Below are 19,864 nucleotides of genomic sequence, written 5' to 3' on the forward strand. Positions count from 1 at the left end.
TTACATTACAGTGCAAATTGATGGGGCTATGGCTGGTGGGAGGGATTATCAGCCACAACTGGCAAGGATTTTTTTGAAGTTTCCAACATCTCCATTTGCCTAAAAAAACACTGACACATTACCTTATTCAATGAATATCAATTAATTATGATCAGTTCACCATTTCCAACTATTGCTGTAAGTCCTGTAAATATCCTTTGTTGTGTGTGCGGGTACTGGGGATTGGACTCAGTAGTACACTACCACTCATCTATATGCTAGCCCTTTGTATTTTTGGAAATGGGTCTACCTAAGTTCCTGCATTCTGCACTGATTGTGCAATTTTCCTGTCTCAGATTCTCATGCACTGGAATTACAAGTGTGTAACACTGTGCCCTGCAGTCAGTCCTGTATATGTTTTATCCTTCCTTCCCTCCCTCCTTTCCTTCCTCTCTTTCTTCTTTTCTCCTTCCTTCTTCCCTTGTCTTTGTTGCTTTTTTATTTTCTTTCTTTATTTTGTCCATTTTAATAGGTGTGAATATATTCTCATATACATACACCACATTTATGTGTGTGTGTAAAAGTAATTATTTGGTACTTTAATGTTAAATAGATGAGTACATTACATAGCCATTTATGCACTATATTTTATTTTATTGTTTCACTGTTCTTTTCAAAGACTAGCTAATCTGAGGGTAATCAGTGAAAGTGAACCTTAGTGTTTAGATTATCTTACCGTTGCCAATGATTCTGGTTAATTTGGATAAGAAAGAAGTCTTATGATGTGTTCTGCACAGTGTAATCTTGAAGACCATGGAAATAGAACTTGGTATTATATAGCACCTTTGGATGGTTACCTTGGAAATGACTTATTCTTAATTTCCTTTCATCTCAAAATGCAAATAATGATAGTAGATCCCTCATAATACTAACTGTAGATTGTGAGAAGTAATTCTTGCACCCCACTTATGCCCCATTTATCAAATGCTTATCTGGATGCCTTTGGTCTGCACATTATTATTCTGTTACTATTATTCTTTTTGCTTGGTTTTGGGATCTCAATAAAGAAAAATAAATTCACACTTTTAATGAATTAGCAAAGGCAACAAAGGACATTTCTCTTGATCAAATCAAGAAATACTGTGGAATAAAGTCTTGTAGAAGAATAAAACCAACTAGCCTGTCAAATGGGCTAAAAGACCTACACTGTCTGAAGTGATGGACTAAAGATAAAAACACAGATGAGCTGCATTCACTCTGTGACATGCTCTTTGAGTCTGAGTTGCCCCTGGCTTGCTGCTAGAAAATCAATTTGCCCTTCCATGTTTGCCAAAATGCTCCACCCCCAAATCGTGACTTTAGCTGCTGTTTCTAACTTTCCTTTTTCACCCCTTTCCAATGAACCCTTACTTATTATAGAAGGCTTTTCTTTTCTATCTTAGACTCTGAGAACTATTTGAGAACAAGGAAGATTCTCTACCCATTTGGCATAGAGTAGATATTTATTAAATGTTTGTAGAAGGAATTAAGTTATAATCATAAGAAGATAGTATTTGAGATAAAATATATTTCTTATGTTAATTAGGGATCTTTTGTGTAATGAACTGAGACTTTGGGACCTTGAACTTTCTAGTTCCAAAGTTCCAGTTCTTGTGAGTTTCAATTGTACTGTGAAACTCAGTCTCCATCTCTCAGGAATGCTGTGGCCATATATCCACTCTGATTTGTCTGTTTGCCTGTCCATTCTCCTCTCTGTTTTTACTTATTTTCCTGACAATATTTCTAAAATTGGAAGGATAAAGCTAAGTATCCTAGAGGGATACTTAAGGGTTAGGGAATCTGATGATTGTAGTTTGACTTGTTGAGCCAACAAGTCACTATATCTGACCTTGCTTTGGAATGTCCATTGAATGAATACTTGTCCATTTCCAACCTAATTAGCTGAGACTCAGGAGTGGAATTCTATGTTAGAGAGCTTGACTATGCCTTCTTAGTATGCATGCAGATGAGGCAGCTTCTCTGTGATGGAATAGAACCATCACTGCCAAACCAGGAATGTAAGTTGTATATACTTTTTTTCTCCTCCTCTCCCAGAAACCTGCTGTATCTGTTGAGTTAAAAATGAGCAGAGAAAATATTCCCTCTTGGAACATATGTTCATGCGGTAAGAGCAAGGCACTCCCTGAGCATGAAATTTAGATTATTCTCTAAGAAGAAAGCTAGGAAAAATTCAACATGTGGAAAATGAAATTAGCCATCTGCAGAAAAACCTATCCTAAATGATAAGCAGTTGAAATTCCAGGTTCAATGATCTCGTTGCCATCAATCTCAGGAGAGCATAGTTGCTCAGCAGAGCTAAAGCTGTTGACTTCTTCATCTTCCACATGAAAAAGCAAAGTGTTAACAGCAGTATGTATCCTGAATAAAGAAAAGAAAATAGGAATTCAAGGGGGTGAGTCTTGGCAAAAAGAATGTCCAACTTTCCTCTTTTTAGAAGGAAAAGATCCCAGTCATTGGACATGAGCCCTTCGGTCTCCTCTCCTCATTATCACCCCTTGTTTTCCATCCATTCTTCACCTTTATGCCACTCACTCCATGCCTCATCACCCTTGGGAAATAATTTGTCCAAATTTATCAGTGCATCACCTCAGACACTTCTCATCTTCAGACAGTAGTTGGTAAAGATTAATATCACAAAATGGAACACTTTCTTCTGGAAACTTCCTAGTACTTTCTTCTTGTAAACACTTTCTTTATCCTTCAAACCAGATTCATTCAAATATATTTTAGGGTTTCTTCTTCTTTTGTTTTTGCTTAATCTTTGTTACTCCACATACCATTGAGGCCTCTTTTAAAGCTCTTTTCTCAATTCTTTGTTTTTATCTCTCTTTGCAAGACTACCATATTCTTCCCAAGGCATTGGCTACCATCTGCATTCTAATACCCTCAAAGAAAAACATAGGCCTTAGCATTCAAAGTGGTTAGAATCTCTCTTCTGATCTGAACATCTAGTCCCCTTCTCCCTTACCCTGTGATGTGCAGATAAATCTATGACAACCACTTCTCATGGGAAGAAGAAACATGACTCCAGTGCTGCATATATATTGACCTTGCATGGTTTTCAACTTTCAACCTGAAATCAACAAACTTAAAAAATTCCTGAAAATTTAACGATTGGCTTTTGAGAGCTGGCATGAGAAGTTCTGGCATATCTCTGCTTCTTTTGGAAAGATTTTCTGCATTAACCCATAGGTAGCTCTAAATTAGTATGGTCAATACTGACCTACTTGTCGCTTATGTGCTTATTTCCCTCCCAGTTAGCAATCTGGATCATCACACTGACAATATAATCACCATGCTAGCAGGAACTTTGCTGGTATTATCCATGATTTTATCTCTGGCACTTAAAACCATGCTGGTACATATCAAATACTCAGTATTATGAAATGAATGGAACAGAATATCCAATATTCAACTCTCTTTTGTGAGTCCACTTTGTCTTTTAGATAAATAATGAGAATTCTTCCTTATAGATCAATTTTAGCAAATTTAGTTCTGATGTTAAATAAAACTGATTTCTGAACTTAAAGGTTTGAACCCAAAACTTAGCTGTGGGAATCTCCCAAAATCCTGTGTGTTTACATGTCACCTACTATTGTAATTCGCTATGAAATGCATATGAATATATTTGCTGAAGCTCTAAAATATAGAAAAACATCATCCTATTAAATCATAGAAACAGGCTGGGTTATCTACAGAGGTGCTAATAGAATGGAAAGTGCATGAGATATTTTGATATATTTCTAAGTCTTTGTTTAAATTCCAGCTTGGGTAGTTATGAAGCTGGTGACCTTGGGTGAATTGATTAGCCTCTGTTTGGGTAACTATATAATGCTTATTAGAAGAGATAACTTGTGTTGTATGAAAGGGAATGATGTAGGTAAAAGAGTTAATCCTTAATAGGGGCCCCTAAAAAGATAGTTTATGTGATTAATGACATAAGAAAAAATAATTGCCCTGGTCTCTAGCAGGTCTAGATTTAATCTTGATTCCTACTACTACTGTCCAAGTGACCTGAACATAGTAGTTATAAATTGACCATTTATTGAATAAACGAATAACTGAATAAACAATGAAGTACTGAGAGGTTAAATGATTTTATGTAAGGTGCAATAGGAATGCTTTTTCTGGAGGATAGGGATTGTCAGGAAGATGTCTTAAAGCTAACAGAAATGATGTCATATGACAATCTTTATTGTAGGTACCTGCCGATCTGGCTGCAAGCAACAGAGGAGATGAAATCCTCTTTTGTCCCATAGATTGGCATAGATTCTGTTAGTAGAGGTAGGGTCTTCACCTCGGCAGCTGGCTGTTCTTTGTGCCAGGTTGAGGCATACTGCCAGAGGGATAGAGGCCACTCCCATTGCTGTGTTGACAGTTCCTATTATGGGGAGGCAGAATCTCCTCTTCCTTAGCACTTCCTAGATTTTTCTGCCCAGCTATCAGATATGGCTTTCTGAAAGCCCTGGGTTGGGAAACTAGCCCTACAAGGCAGAAACCTGAGAAATAAAGACCTCTAAGTGAACCCTGGAATTAAAAATTCAGAAGATGCAATCAGGACCATTTTTCCTTCTATCCCTGATGAAATAAAATCAACTTGCTACTCTGGGGCTGGCTACAAAATTCTTCAGGGGTTTACTGTATCTTTAAACCAAGGAGGTTTTAAGATTTGACTGTAGCTAATCTTATTTGGATGCCACTAACTAACTCAAATTGGGTGACTGACAACAACAAAAACCCAGGAACAGTCTCCTAGCATCCTATGAAACAGGGTCCTGAGCTTGGGAATCTGATTGGATTCCAGGGCTCAGTGCTGGGAGACTAATTATTGCTAGATGACTTATGGCCAGGTGGGTTAAGCTAGTCAGTCACAGCAAAACTAGGGCCTGAACTCCTAACCCAAAAAGAGAAGAAAAAGTACCCTTTCCACTCAGCCTCTCTCAGGTACCCCAACTTGGATCATTCAGTGGCAGAATCCTAATTATTTCAGTGTCCTTCTGGCTTTTATGATAATCATGACATCTGAGAATTCAAACTGTTGGACCATAGCTAGGGCTCTCTGGCTGGAAGATGTGCTTTGTAGGGCATATAACTTTTTAAACTTCTTTATGGAGGCATAATCAATGTACAATGAAATGCACAATGATAAAGTATATGATTTCATAAGTTTCACCCTACCTATACACCACATTAACACAATAAATATTTTCATCATTAGCTTCTTCATGCCCATTGTATAATTCATCTTTTCCTCAAATCCCATCCCTAGGGGTTGCACAAGGGGATGCACATAGATCACTACAGATCTATTTGCATTTTATAGAAATTTACATGTATTTAATCTTATAATATGCACTAATTTCTGTATGACTTCTGTTACTTAGCATCGCACTCTTGACATTAAATTTTTTTTGTTGTATGTTTTAGTAGGCCATTCCTTTTAATTTCTTTCCATTCTTTTCTTTCTGTGGAACTGAGGATTAAACCCATGAGTGTTCTACCTCTGAACTACATCCCTAGACATTTTTTACTTTTTGTTTTAAATCAGGGTCTTGCTAAGTTGATAAAAGTCTCACTACATTACTGAGGTTGCCCTTGAATCTTCTATCCTTCTGTTTTAGCCTTGCATGTGCTGGGATTACAAGTATGTACCACCAGTCCAGCAACAACTTTTTATTTATGAGTAGTAATCCATTATACAAATAGACTATACATGCTACATATATGAGATTATAAACCACTATTTATTTATATACAGAAATTATTAGCCTATTTCACTGTCAATGAGCATTTCTTTTGCTGTTGTTTGGATATAAATTTGTGTACTAAACTTTGTGTAGACATTCAATTTTCCTGAATAAATATCTTGGATTGGGATATCAAGGGGAAAGTATGCTTGTATGTTTACTTTTATAGTAAACTTCTACATCATTTCCCAAGTATGATTTCTTGCGCATAATGTACATAGTTCCACTTGCATCATGGTCTCTTTTTTATGTGACTGGGAATTTAACTCAGGAGATTTCAACCTCCAAGCTACACCCCCCATCTCTTTTTATTTTTTATATTTTGAAACAGTGTTTAGGTGCTGAGGATCTTGAACTGGTGACCCTCTTGTCTCAACCTCCCAAATACTGGGTTTATAGACCTATGCCACTATGCCTGGTTGTGATTTCTAAGTTTTTATATGCCTTGTCTTTTAAATAATTATAATAGATAATTTACATATATCACTATATTTTCAATTTTAATTACAAAGAATCATGACTTTAACAATCTGTCTTTTTATGATATAATTGAACATTTCAATATCTTCTTTAGTGAACTATCATTGAAATCTTTTACCAAAGTTTAAAACTCTGTTTTTTGTGCTTATAATGTAATTGCAGAAGTTCTTATCTGATATGAGTTGTAAACAGTTTATTCTGAACCATGGCTTACCTTGTCCTTTTCTCAGTTGTACCAGTGTTTCTAATTGCTATGTAAAAAATTTGCACAAATTGCTTTGTTTAAAAAAGCACTAGTTTTTTTTTTAATCTCTTAATTCTGTAGGTACCACAAAAATGGATGACTTGCTCAGGGTCTCATAAGGCCAAAATCAAGATGCCAGCAGGTCTCTGTTCATAGGCTCTGGGAACAAGCTACTTTCAAACTCATTAAAACTATTGGCCGAATTCTGTTCCTTAGAGTTGTTGGACTAAGGTCTTTTTCTCCTTGATACATAAGTCTTTCCATCATATAGCCAGAAATGATTAAATCTTCCTTGTATTTCACATCTCTTCATCTTTCTCTTTGTTTATTTCTTTACCTTTTAAAGGCTCATATGATTAGGAGGCCACTCAGATAATCCAGGGTAATCTGCCTATATGAAAGTCAACTGATAGCCAGGTATAGTGGTCTATACTTGTAATCCCAATCCTTGGGAGGCTGAGACAAGAGAATCATAGGTTCTTGGCCAGCTTCAGCAACTTAGTGAGCACCCCCTGCAACTTATTGAGACCTTGTTTAAAAATAAACAATGAAATAGGGATAGTGGTATGGCTCAGAGGTAGAGTCCCCTGGGTTCAATTTTCAGGGTTACACACACACAACTGATTAGTAGCCTAAATTATAGTTGCAAAGTCTGTTTTGTCAGGTTAAGGCAGCATATTCTCAATGTTCCTGGTCATTTGGGCATGGAATCTTTTGGAATGGGTGAAGGGGATTATAATTCTATCATAGTCTTTCAAAGAGAAAAGAATGTTAATTTAGATGAGGTCCAATTGACCATTCTTCTTTGTGTGTTGTATATTCTTAGAAATCTTTATCTATGTCAAAATTGTAAAGATTTTCCCCCTTCCTTTGTTCTAGAAGTTTTATAGTTTTACCTTTGGCTTTGAGGCCCATGAATCATTTCAAGTTAAGCTTTTCATATGGCATGAGGTAAGAGTAAATAAATGTTCCTCTCTTCTGTTATCAGTTGACCAAACAACATTGGTTGAAAATACTTCCATTTTCCTCTTGAATAGAATTGTATTGCTTGTTTGCTTATTACTGATTTGTGAGTGTTCCTTATATATACTGTATACCATATATTTATCAGATATTTTGTAAATATGGTTTTGCCAGTCTGCGACTTGTCTTTTCATCTTCCTCACATTTTTAAAAGAGCTTTGATGAAATATAATATATCCATCTTTCTCTTATGTATCATACTTTTTGCATCATATCTAAGAAATTGTGGCCTAACCTAAAGTAACAAAGATTTTCTTCTATATTATTATTATGAGATTTATGGTTTTTGTTTTTATATTTAGGCTTATGGTTCACTTTGAATTAGTTTTTATAGTAATATGCACTTAAGGCTCAATTCTTTTTATCTTTTATTTTTTTATGAATATCAAATTTCTTTAGCATCATTTTTTTAAAAGATTGTCATTTTTTTAAATTAAATTATATTAGCTCCTTTGTCAAGTCAACTCCCCAAATATGTATGAATCTATTTCTGGACTGTATTTTATTCCCTTAATCTATATATTGACAGCTATAGTTTCATATTAATTTTTAATACAGATAGTGTGATAATTCCAACCTTATTCTTATCTACCAAAATTATTTAGGGTATAGTTTGTGTTTACATATAAATTTCAGTATGTTTATATCAACATGATTGGAATGACCTTGAATCTATTTATGGATTACTAAAGAAATGACATCTCAACATCTTCCAATCCATCAATGCAGTATATCTTTTTTGTTTTTTAAATATTTTCAGATTTGTCTCTACAATGTTTTATAGTTTTAAACATAAAAATATTATACATATTTGGCTTATTGTATCTAATATTTTGCTTTTATAAATGGTTTCCAGTTTTTCTTGGAAAAGGCAAATATACATGTAGCTTTGTTATAGGTTCTTTGGGGTATCTTCTTTTCTTCACCTCTTCATCTTTGATATCCTATCTTGTAGTGTCCATCCTTTTGAGATGCCTCAATCCTAATTTCTGTATCCTTGAGTTAATAGTACAACCATGGATTGCTATTATTTTACCTCTTTGCTCCATGGATGTAATTATTCCCAGGTAAAAGGCTGGGACCGCATCTTTTTGGTTTTCCTTTTATCAGGAACCACAATTTTCTATTTTCTATTTTTCAATGCTAAAATATTCTGCTTTATACATTTTGTTCAGTTTTAGGTATTTATGTATAGAGAACTAGTTCATTCCAATTACTCCATCATGACTAGAAGTGATGTCTTTCTTACAGTTTTTACAATGGCCATGTAGCTAGGCACAGTGGCACATGCTCGTAATGGTAGCTACTTGGGAAGATGAAGCAGGAAGATCACAGTTTCAAGATCAGCCTGGGAAACTTAGTGAGGCCATATTTCAAAATAAAATTTAAAAAGGTGTGTGGAGGGCTGAAGATATAAATCAGTGGTAAGGAAACCCTGGGTTTCTGTGTTTCACTAGTGTGGTATACACACACAGATACACACACATGCAACACACACACTCACACACACACACACTTCTATTATCAATAATTTAACTAGGAGTCTATTAATAAATAGTGTGGTTTTCAGGCAGCCTTAGCCTCTTAGGCCCTCTGTAACTTAGTGAGACCCCATTTCAAACAAAAAGTAGAGGATGGTGTGTAGCCTGGAGGTCAAATACCCCTGAGTTTCATCCCCAGACCTGCAAAAAGAAAAAAGAAATAGTTATGTGATAGAGATCTTGTAAGTTTACCATATCATAATAAGATAATATATCTGTAAGATAGATTTATGAAAGTGTAATTACTATGAATAAGCACTGTAAATATTTTATTAGATATTGACAGACTACTGTACAATTTATAATTCCACAGTCATCATGTATGGACATGTTTCCTAGCTTGCCACAGGAGTTTGTAGATCTTTGCCTAATGGAATGAACCTACTATTCATGGAAAAGGAAATAAAAATGGCTCTCAAACATTAAAAAAAAAAACTGATCCAACTCACTCCTGCTTTGTGCATGAAGATACCATCTTTCACTTATATCAGATTAGTAATATCACAAGAGGTTTTCTTATAAATGTGAGCCTTCGCCGGGCGTGGTGGCGCACGCTTGTAATCCCCACGCTTGGGAGGCAGAGACAGGAGGATCGTGCAGGTTCAAAGCCAGCCACGTGCGCACTGGCTTAGGAGACCCTGTTTCCAAATAAAAATGTAAAAATAGATCTGGGAGTGTAGCCCGGAGGTAGAAGGGCTTCCAGGAACCCTAGTATCACCATAAATAAATAAATAAATAAATAAATAAATAAATAAATAAATGTGAGCCTTCATATAGACATAGAAAGAATAAACCAAAAAAGAAAAATATAAATGCAAATCAAACTCAGGGCAGCTTGAGGGAATGGCAGTTCCATTTCCCCCAGCACTTGCTGCTAACTGTTATCTGAGAAGAACACTAGCCATAGCCAAAGGGCCCTTAAAGCCCGCCTAGTTGCTGCCAAACCTTGGCTCCTCACTCCGTACCATTGTTCCTTACTGCATTCCAAGAACTGACTTTGTCACTCTTGATGCCAAGCACAAATGATGGATTGCCTGAACTGCTTCCACCAACACAAAATCTGCAGAGCAAAAACAAAACCAAGTCCTGGGCCAAATTCTCAGCACACTTCTTAATTACCCCATTAAATCTTGTGCAGGACTGTGGTGAACTCACTCTGCTGCTGGCAGCCAGCTGCTAAGAGGAAGAAAACCTGTGGGGACTTAGAAATTGAGTCTCATTTTGGATTAGGGACTTTGGATTCTTTCCACTTACTGGTTTTCAAGTTCCAGTTTCGCTGTTTGCCACACTAAGCTCAGGGGGGCTTAGTCAAGTTTATACTCGTGACTTAAAATGGATACAGTCCTTATATGATATCCTGGATAGAATTGCCAAATATCCTTATTTATATTAGGGCATCCTGAAGTATTAAAATTTATCTTCTTTATTATGATCTTTACTTTCCAAGGATTTTAAATAAAAGATTCTTTGGTAGAAACAGAGGAATCAAGATTAGAGGGTCTGAGTTTGGGAGACAGATCATTAATATGCATAGGTTCAAGAATCATCATGCCTGCCTTGGAATTCCAGGCCAATTCCTCATGCATATGTAATAGAGAACAATTACTTAACCTGCTCTGCCTGTTGTTTTAGCGACTACTAGGAATATTAATTTATAGCTTACATAATTATATTTAAGTTATTTTATTTATTCTGTATTTTAAAATAACAGTGGAAAGTATTTTTACATTTATGATTTTTACTTATGCTTAATAGCTATGAGTAGAGAAAACTCAGAGAATGTCTCCAAGATCAGAGAGAGAATGGCATTTGGTCGGTTCACTAGTAAATTAACCAAACAAATTTTGAATGGCAAATATATCCTTCATACTTTGTTCTCTTATGACATTCACTATGATGGAGTCTGTGGTCTATTTAAAATTAAGTGGATGATGAATATGATATTTAAAAAAAGAATCAGAAGGATTGCAGTTAATATTATTATTCATAATTGGCAGTTCAATAATTGGACTCTTAAAGCTATTGACAAACAAGCTAAGAATAGGCCCATAAAGGAGTCAGGCTGCCATTTCCTTGTTTTACTTTGATTCTTACAATGGACTCATAGCTTCTCTAAAAGGAGTTAAAAGGGCAAGTCTCATATTATTATTGGGATGATCCTACTCCAGTGCATCTCACTACCTCTGAAAGTTTAGCTCTCATCTCACCCACCCCTGCTAGATACATTTAAAATGACCAAGTGCACAAATTCAAACTTCTTATCAAACTTTTCATTTCTCTCTCCCTCTATATTACGACTCTTTACGCTCACTTACCCCTTTCTCAGGTTAAACTAAACTATACTATTCCCAGAATAAAGCTCATGGCAAGTGCTCAAGTCTCATCTCATATAAAGTGATTCTACTCACAAATAAAGTCTCACAGTGCTTTGTTTGTGCCTTTCTTATGGTACACATATGACTTGAAATGTATCTCTGTGCATTACTCTGAATGTCTGTATTCAAACACATACACACCCATTGAAGTTCATACATGTTTTATGATTATCCAGAGAAATTATGCCTTAAGAGCTAAACATTTTGTTTCTGAATTTAGAGACTTATGGTCTTAAGTTCTGTCTCTGCTGTTTACTAATAATGACATAGTGAGCAAGGGGCATAATCTTGCAGTATTCAGTTTTTTCACCCATAAAGTCTTCTGGGATTGTTTTGAGTTATCCACAAAATAATGTATATGAGGTCCTAGGATTAAGCCCAGAGTGCATGATATATAGTGATTTCTCAGTGAATGTTTTCTGAAATGCTATTAATCCTTTGCACCATAATTCCTTTTATGTTTGTATTTCTTTTTTAATTTTTATTGAGGCATTGTAGTCATATATCTTTTTTTTTTCTTTTGGTGGTACTGGCGTTCCTGGAAGCCCTTCTACCTCCGGGCTACACTCCCAGACTTATTTTATACTTTTTATTTGGAAACAGGGTCTCTTAAGCCATCGCAGCTGGCTTCGAACCTGCGTGATCCTCCTGTCTCCACGTCCCAAGTGCGGGGATTACAAGCATGCGCCAACACGCCCAGCTTGTAGTCATATGTCTTAATGGGATAAAAGACTTCTGGAGACATACATGCACACATCACCCAATTAGCCCTTACCCGATCCCCACCCCATATTCTCCCCATCCATTCTTTCCATGCTTGGCCTAGTGATTGACTTTGATATGTTTGTTTAAGTACATCATGTGCTTTAGAGAGTTTCCCTCTTCCCCCTCCCATCCCCCCAGTTAGGTGGCTTTATTTGCTCCTCTATTGGATCTCCTTCTTCATCTAGAGTTCCTCCTGTTACTCATTTCCCCCCCTGCTTTTGCATATTAGCATCCAATTTCTTTTTTTTTGTGACTGACTAATCTCACTTAACATAATGTTTGTATTTCTAATCTAGATATATAAATAAAGTTGGAGCTTAAAACATTTTGATGAATGACATCATAAATATGATTGACTTCTGATAATACTTGCACCAGACTGTAGCATTCTATGAGTTCACAGAGTGTGAAAGGTAGACTAAATCACTCTTCTCTCTTTCTCCCCCCTCCTCTCTCCCCCCCCCCTCTCTTTTTCCTCATTCCTTAACAGTATAATGGAAAGCTTAATATCTGAATTATCTTCATTGAAAGTCTTATGTGCAAATGCACTGTGTGTGTGTGTAGTTTAGGGTACTGGTGATTGAACCCAAGGTGTTATAGCCCCAGCTCTATTTTATTTTTTATTTTGAAACAGAGTCTCACTAAATTACTGCATGCTAGCCTCAAGCCTGTGATCCTCCTGTCTCAGTCTCCCAGGTACTGGAATTTCAGGTGTGTACCACCTTACCTGACTGCAAATGAATGTGAAATAGTAAAAACTATTTGTAATTTTCTTTGAGATGATAGTTTAGGGGTAGGTTTTAGACAGCAGAAATAGACACTGTTGTGGTTAGCACCTTTCGCAGCAGGTGCTAATGCTGAGGAAATACCCGCTTTTGCTATGTTTCCATAGGTACATTAGGCTGACAAGATGGTATTGAGTGTGTCTCTATATCTGGATGTTTAATTGTAGAAGCATCCCTTATAAAAAGAACACATATCTTTAAAACTATCATGAACAAGAGCATTATTAATGCGGCATTTCTGGTGGATTAGAGAGGCTCATCATTCTTTAACATTCCTCTCATTAAGAGGTGGACCTACCATGCTTCTCCTTAAGTCTGGGCTGCCCTATCACTGTTTTAAACAAGGAAGTAGAATGAAAACCATAGCTTAGCTTTTCCAGGTACAGCATTTCAAAGAACTGGCAGCTCCTGCCTCAGGCTCTTTGGTTCCCAAGTCTCCATGAATAGTTATCTTTGCTGGAGACAACTTTCCAAGAGGCCTAGACACTAAGTAAACAGGGATTTTGCTGTGTCCAGCTTTTATCTAACTCTTGCAAGGCACTGATCTTGTAAATAAACCTATCTTGGACTCCTGAGACCACTGTAGTCATCATATGAACACTTCTAGGAGTACCCTGTCAAGATCAGGTGGACTAGAAGAATTTCCCAGCCATTCCCAAATTCTTGACCTACCAAAACACTCATGAGATGTAATAAAATGTGTGTTTTAAGAAATCAGCTTAGCCAGGTGTGGTGGCGCATCTTGTAATCCCAGCATTTGGAAACCAGAGGATCACAGTTAGTGGCCAGCCTCAGCTACTTAGCAAGACCCTTCCCAACTCAGCGAGACCCCGTTTAAAAAAAATTTAAAAAAGACTAAAAAAAATAGGGCTGAAGGTGTAGTTTGGAGGAACAATGCCCCTGGGTTCCATCCCTAGTACCACACACACACACAAAATCAGCTTTTTGGATTTTTTTTTCTGCAGTGTATTTTCATAAGAAAGATTCATGCATATAATGTCACATGAATCCTGGTATGGTGGTGCACAGACAGGAGGATCATAGTTCACTGAGAGCCTCAGCTACTTAGTGAGGCCTCTGGCAACTCAGTGAGACCCTGTTTCAAAATAAAGAATAAAAAATAGGGCTGGAGTGGGGGTGTAGCTTGGAGATATAATGCCCCTGGATTTCATCCCCAGCTCCGCAAAAAAACAAAAAAAAGTAACACGGCAGAATTTGAAAAATGACACACACACCAAGGTCATCACCTTTGCAGTATCTTTAACTAGTAACACGGAACAATCAATTAAGGTTATGCAGTTGTAGTGGGAGGTTGGTTTATTAATAGTAAAAATTATTTAGAGAGATGAAAAAAGATAAAATGTTGTATAATTCAAAATTCAACATATACCAGTTTGAAATAACTTCCTATTCCACTTAAACATTATATATCATAGTTTAGGGATTACCTCATGCTCAAAGTATAATTTTATGCCCAGAAACCCACTTCCAGATGAAGATAGGTACATCTTTTTAAAAACCCTTATCAGTGGATGTCTGCTATCTTTACCATTAACTTGTACCATGGAATCTGTACACATTTTAATTAATTAAGTCTCCCAATGCCTTTGTGATGACAAAAAGGAATAACAAGGAATCATTTTACCCAGAACTGAAATGTAGTCACCTCTTGGGTTGAGCATAACAGCTGTTTAGCAGCTGTAAGGGAATCCTGAACTGTTGTTCTGGGCCGCCACACTAAGGAGGATAACATATCTGATTGAAATTGCAAAAGAAATTTGAGCAGACAGGATGCAATTACCTGAACTGGCACTTGGCCAGCTCACTGGGGCTAAGTGGCAAGCAGCTCAGGTTGGAGAGCTTGCCTTCTGCACATGTCACAGATTACTGGGGACCTTCAGTGCTCAGTATAGACAATACTCAGAGGCTGTGTAAATCTGCATCTCCGGACACATCTCTCTCTGGGGTGATATGGCCATTGAATCTGTTGGAGAACAAAGGCCCATGTGTACCCAAACCAGAAATAAGGACAGCCAAGAGGGAGTAGCCTGAGATGGAACTCTCAAGACACTCATCTCAATACAGTTCAGGACACAATTTTTTGTAGTATCTGGAAAGCAGTGGAGATTTAACAAAAAGGCGTATGAAACTCATGTAATCAACACTGATAATATACTTATAAATATATTATGAGGACTTGAATAAATTAGAAGTCCACAAAATAAGCAAAATCTGGGTTTAAATTCAAATCACTAAGGTTTTCATTTTCATTTAAAATTTCAAAGAAGAACTGAAGAGAACGGCAGTATGCCTGGCTCTCTTGGAACCTTCTTGAGTGATAGTAGCCACACAATGCAATTAGGATCCCTATCTCCTTGTCTGAAAAACCAGAGTTTTAGATAATAAAACTCTCTAATAACCTGCTCAGCCTAAAATTCCATGTGACTATGAATCACTAAGAGGCATTTATGAATTTAATCTTTTTTTGCTGTTGATTTTCAAATGTGGTATTTATTGGAATTTTGAATATATACCGTTTTATGTTTATCAAAAGAAGATATATGCTGATTAAAGTTGAAAAGTTCTATACTTGCCTTTTTTTTATGCCCAGATGCCCAGTGAATCACTAATTTTGTGAAAGCATGCTTAGTTGAAACCACAAAAGAAGTTAGTGAAGTGAAATAAACTTACCCAGAGCAAACTTTTCATTCTTAATATAATAAGAACCGATTGCAGGGCCCCTATGCCAACATCAGAGTATTTGGATTATAAAATTTTTAATTGACTTCTCTATGAAATAGAAGTAACACATTACAATGAGAAACCACTGACTAAGTGCTTAAGAGAATTGTTGGTGAGAAAGCAGACAGGAGATGAAATTAGAGGATCACATCTGCGTGGTAGATCACATTCCACAATTTTTGCAATAAAACAATTTTTGAAATTTATTTTAACTCCTCACAAAGGTATGCAACATCAGGAATACTGCATTATATGTATTCATACTTTCTCATAAAGTATGGATATACTCTAGCCCCATTCCACTCGAGGTGTGGTTTCTGGACCTGTAGCATTAGCATCACACGGAAAATTCAGGATCACTGATCTCAACCTAGATCTATAGAATAAGAATCCACATTCTGTAAGATCCTCCTGTGATTCTTAGTCACATTAAAGTGTACTAAGTCTGCAGGCTGCTTTCATTATTAAAGTTTTAAGAAGTTTGCACGTACATAAATTATCTCCTTTTATTTAACGCAGCATCTGCCAGTTTTACTTTAATGCACTTAATGTATCACCAAGGACACGGACCTAAACATACAATCGTCTGTCATTATTTCTAGCCCTATTCACTTCAGATTTTCAACATTCCATATACTTTATGTTTTCCAAGTAAACACTGCAGCAAAATTTCTTTTCTTCTGATACTTCCGGGTCTTATGCGTAAGAGAGAATTTAAATGACAAATAGTAGCTTTGGAAAGCAAGAACTCAATAAATTAAAGACCCCTTAATTTCTGCCTTCAATTTTTCAACCACAGCAATTATTTCCCTTATGCTTGAGAATTTGCATGTTTGTGATACATCACTATGTTATGTAGGCCTATTGTGAGTTGTAATTTTGCATAAACTTATTCCATTTAGCTAATAATATCCATTTATAGCTCAGTTTATAATATATTCTTTACTTGAGAGTAATAAAATTGCATTTTGTTAACAAAATGTCTGTAATTTGGTTTTGTTACTGAATCATATTAGCCTCATTACTCAAAATTAGCGAGGCTTTACCACATGTGTCATGGCTGGAGACATTAGAAAGAATGGTGTGGGTAATATCAGTACTGAAAATGAACTTGGAGTTTGCCAGAGATAAAATTGTTCAGAGGGGTGTGAAGCCTGTCTCTTTAATCCACAGAGGATTTGAGGCATCCTCTCTGGAGTTTGGAGTTGAGAGGCTGAAGTAGTTCTGTTTTGTACTCTTCTTTGCATTGAATCTTTATGTCAAGAAAGAGTTTCATAGCCAAATACCTGAAATGCACTTGTGCTCTTAGTATATTCCTACAAAAGATCCTGGAGTTTATCTGCTCATCCCTCACATCTATTTGGCTTTATTTTTGGTATGGGGGACTGAACTCAGGGGAATACTACCTTCAAGCTACACTCTCAAACCTTTTAACATTTTATTTATTTATTTTTATTGGTCCATTGTAATTATATATCATGGTGAGGTTCAGAGATAAATACACACCTGCATGAAGTATTCCTGGTGTGTTTCGCTCACATTTCCCCTCCTCCACCCCTTTCTCAATCCATAGTCTTAGTGTCTTTACATTGATATAAGTGACTTCATGTATGAACAAACATCAGATCAGATATTCCCTTTCTTCTTCCCTCCACTCTCCACTAGTATCACCCCTTATTTATCTGAGGTCTTCTTTTGAAACAGGGTTTTACTAAATTGCTGAGACTGGCCTTTACCCTGTGATCCTCCTGCTTCAGCCTCCCAAGTACTGGGACTACAGGTGTGTACCACCACTCCTGGCCCCCTTCTGTCTCTTCCATCTATGACTCATTCATTGGGAAGACCTTCATTTTCATGCTAATTTCTATGGTCACTAGTTTTGATCTCCCACTCAACTTTTTGCTGTGCCCTCTGAATTCCAGATCTATCCCAGGCACTCTTATTCTAGCACCTTCCATTCTAAGTGTCGGGAGAAGGACCTCTTTTAATTCTACCATTTTTCTTGATAAAGCCCCATTTGTGCTCCCTTTCAAAGCATATGTTCTAGAATGAGTTAGGTATGTTTGCTGTCTCAATATTCTCTCCCATTGTGTCCTGTGGTATAATCAGACCTTAGTTCCTACCACAGTGAGACGGCTCTGGTCAGAGTAATCCGGATGTCTACACTGGCTGCCACAGCTAGTGAACCTTCTCTGCTTTGCTCTTACCTGATCTCTGTATCATTCGACTTAGTTTTTCCTTCCTTCTTGAAAAGCATTCTTCTTTTGATTTCCATGACTCATGTCTTCCTTTCAGCCACAAGCACTGTGTCATCTCAGGCTTGTTGCTGGCTCTCCTTCTCTGACTTCAAGATGTTAAATGTTCTTCCTGATATTACCCGAGCATGCTTCTCTTTCCTGATTACATACTCTCCCCATTGGATTCTTTCAGTTGCAGGCTTTAAAAGCCACCCTTGTCTGTACATCCCACAAATCTGCACATCCATCCCTACTGTGCATCTCTACATGACTCTCTCATTAGCCTTGTTTTTAAAAATAAGCTGTTAGTAATTCTTTTATAGAGATTACAACACACTTAGGAATGCATTTTATCAAAATACAGCACATTTTTCTTCTACTATATCCATAAAACATCCCTACACAAATACTACTGACAATCAACTAAAATGAGTTAAAACTTACAAAGAGTTGTTAAAGTGTTTTAATCAAAATTAGTAAAACTATACAGTGCAATAATCAACTTAAAAGAGGTACAATTCTTGAGTTCACATATTTTTAAAAATGCTGCCTATTTGACTAGAAAGAATGGAAAGTGAGTTCAAGTCACTTATGTAAAAATAGTGTAGGTTGGTGTTTTAGCCAGTTCTTAAGTCATAATGAAATCAAGGTTGAAAGAAAAAGTGTTACACATTATAAAAAACCCAAATTACACTTTTTAGAAATTAAAAATAAATGCAATAGCTGAATATTGCTCATATAAATTTAGGACAAAATATAGTTATTGGCCTATTGGTATTTTGCTGGGCATGGTAGTGCACACTTGTAATCCCAGCATTTGAGAGGCTGAAACAGGAGCAATCAGGTTCATAACCAGCCTCAGCTACTACTAAATGAGGCCCTTTGCAACTCAGTGAGACTCTGTTTCAAAACAAAAAATAAAAGATAGTGCTGGGAGTGTAGCTCAGAGGTAGAATGCTCCTGGGTTCCATCTCCAGTGCTGCAAAAAAAAAAAAATAGTTATTGGTCTTTTATGGTACTTTTTTATGGTTCAAATTACCATGCATTAACTCTTACCATTGCATATCATTCTAAATTTATTTTATTAGATAAACAAAATTAACAAACTTCTATCATCAAATACATCTTATACTAACTAGGAACAAATGCAGATGGTAGTAAAACACTATTACATTGATACTCTTAGGAACCCTTTAAAGACTGAAGGGTGGAGTTACCTGTAGGAACAGCCCTTTATTTACCACTGCTGCACACTGGGAGGTCTCAAGAGCCCATCCCTTTTCTCTATAACTCTCCACAACAATTCTCTATCACTGTGTCAGTTTCGCAACTTACTTTAGTTTCTTAGCTCCACACATACTTCATGTTTCTTTTTACTTTTCCAAGGCAATGTAAGTCCAAACAAAAGACCAAGAGGCTTCCCTAAACCTTCTTATGTCTTGTGTTACAGACAACAACGTCTTAAAACTGGACATTTTGCTTTATTTGCTGCTTAAAACATAAATTAGATTAAAAATGGAGTAATCTAATTTTAAATTAGATGTAAAACAGACTGTAAATAACATCATTTGCAAAAAAAAAAAAATCAGGGGATTTCCATAACATGGAAAATGCATGGGCATGCATCTACAATAAACTTACAAATCCTTCTTCTGCCCAGGTGTCTCTATCTGAAGGAGTGGCATCATCCATTGGCATCATCCATTCCTAAGATTCTCTTACTTTTCCCACTTTCAAGAGATATTCTCAGAGATTTCTTTCTTTTTTGCTTCCCCCATGAAAATTTAATGGAGGTGATATATATTATAGCTGTTTTTGTACTATATGAATAGCTATTCTTTATAAATAAAAAGAGTGAGATACTATTGCTCCTCCTCATAAAAAGT

Source organism: Muscardinus avellanarius (assembly GCF_963383645.1).
Source record: "Muscardinus avellanarius genome assembly, chromosome: 4".
NCBI lineage: Eukaryota > Metazoa > Chordata > Mammalia > Rodentia > Gliridae > Muscardinus > Muscardinus avellanarius.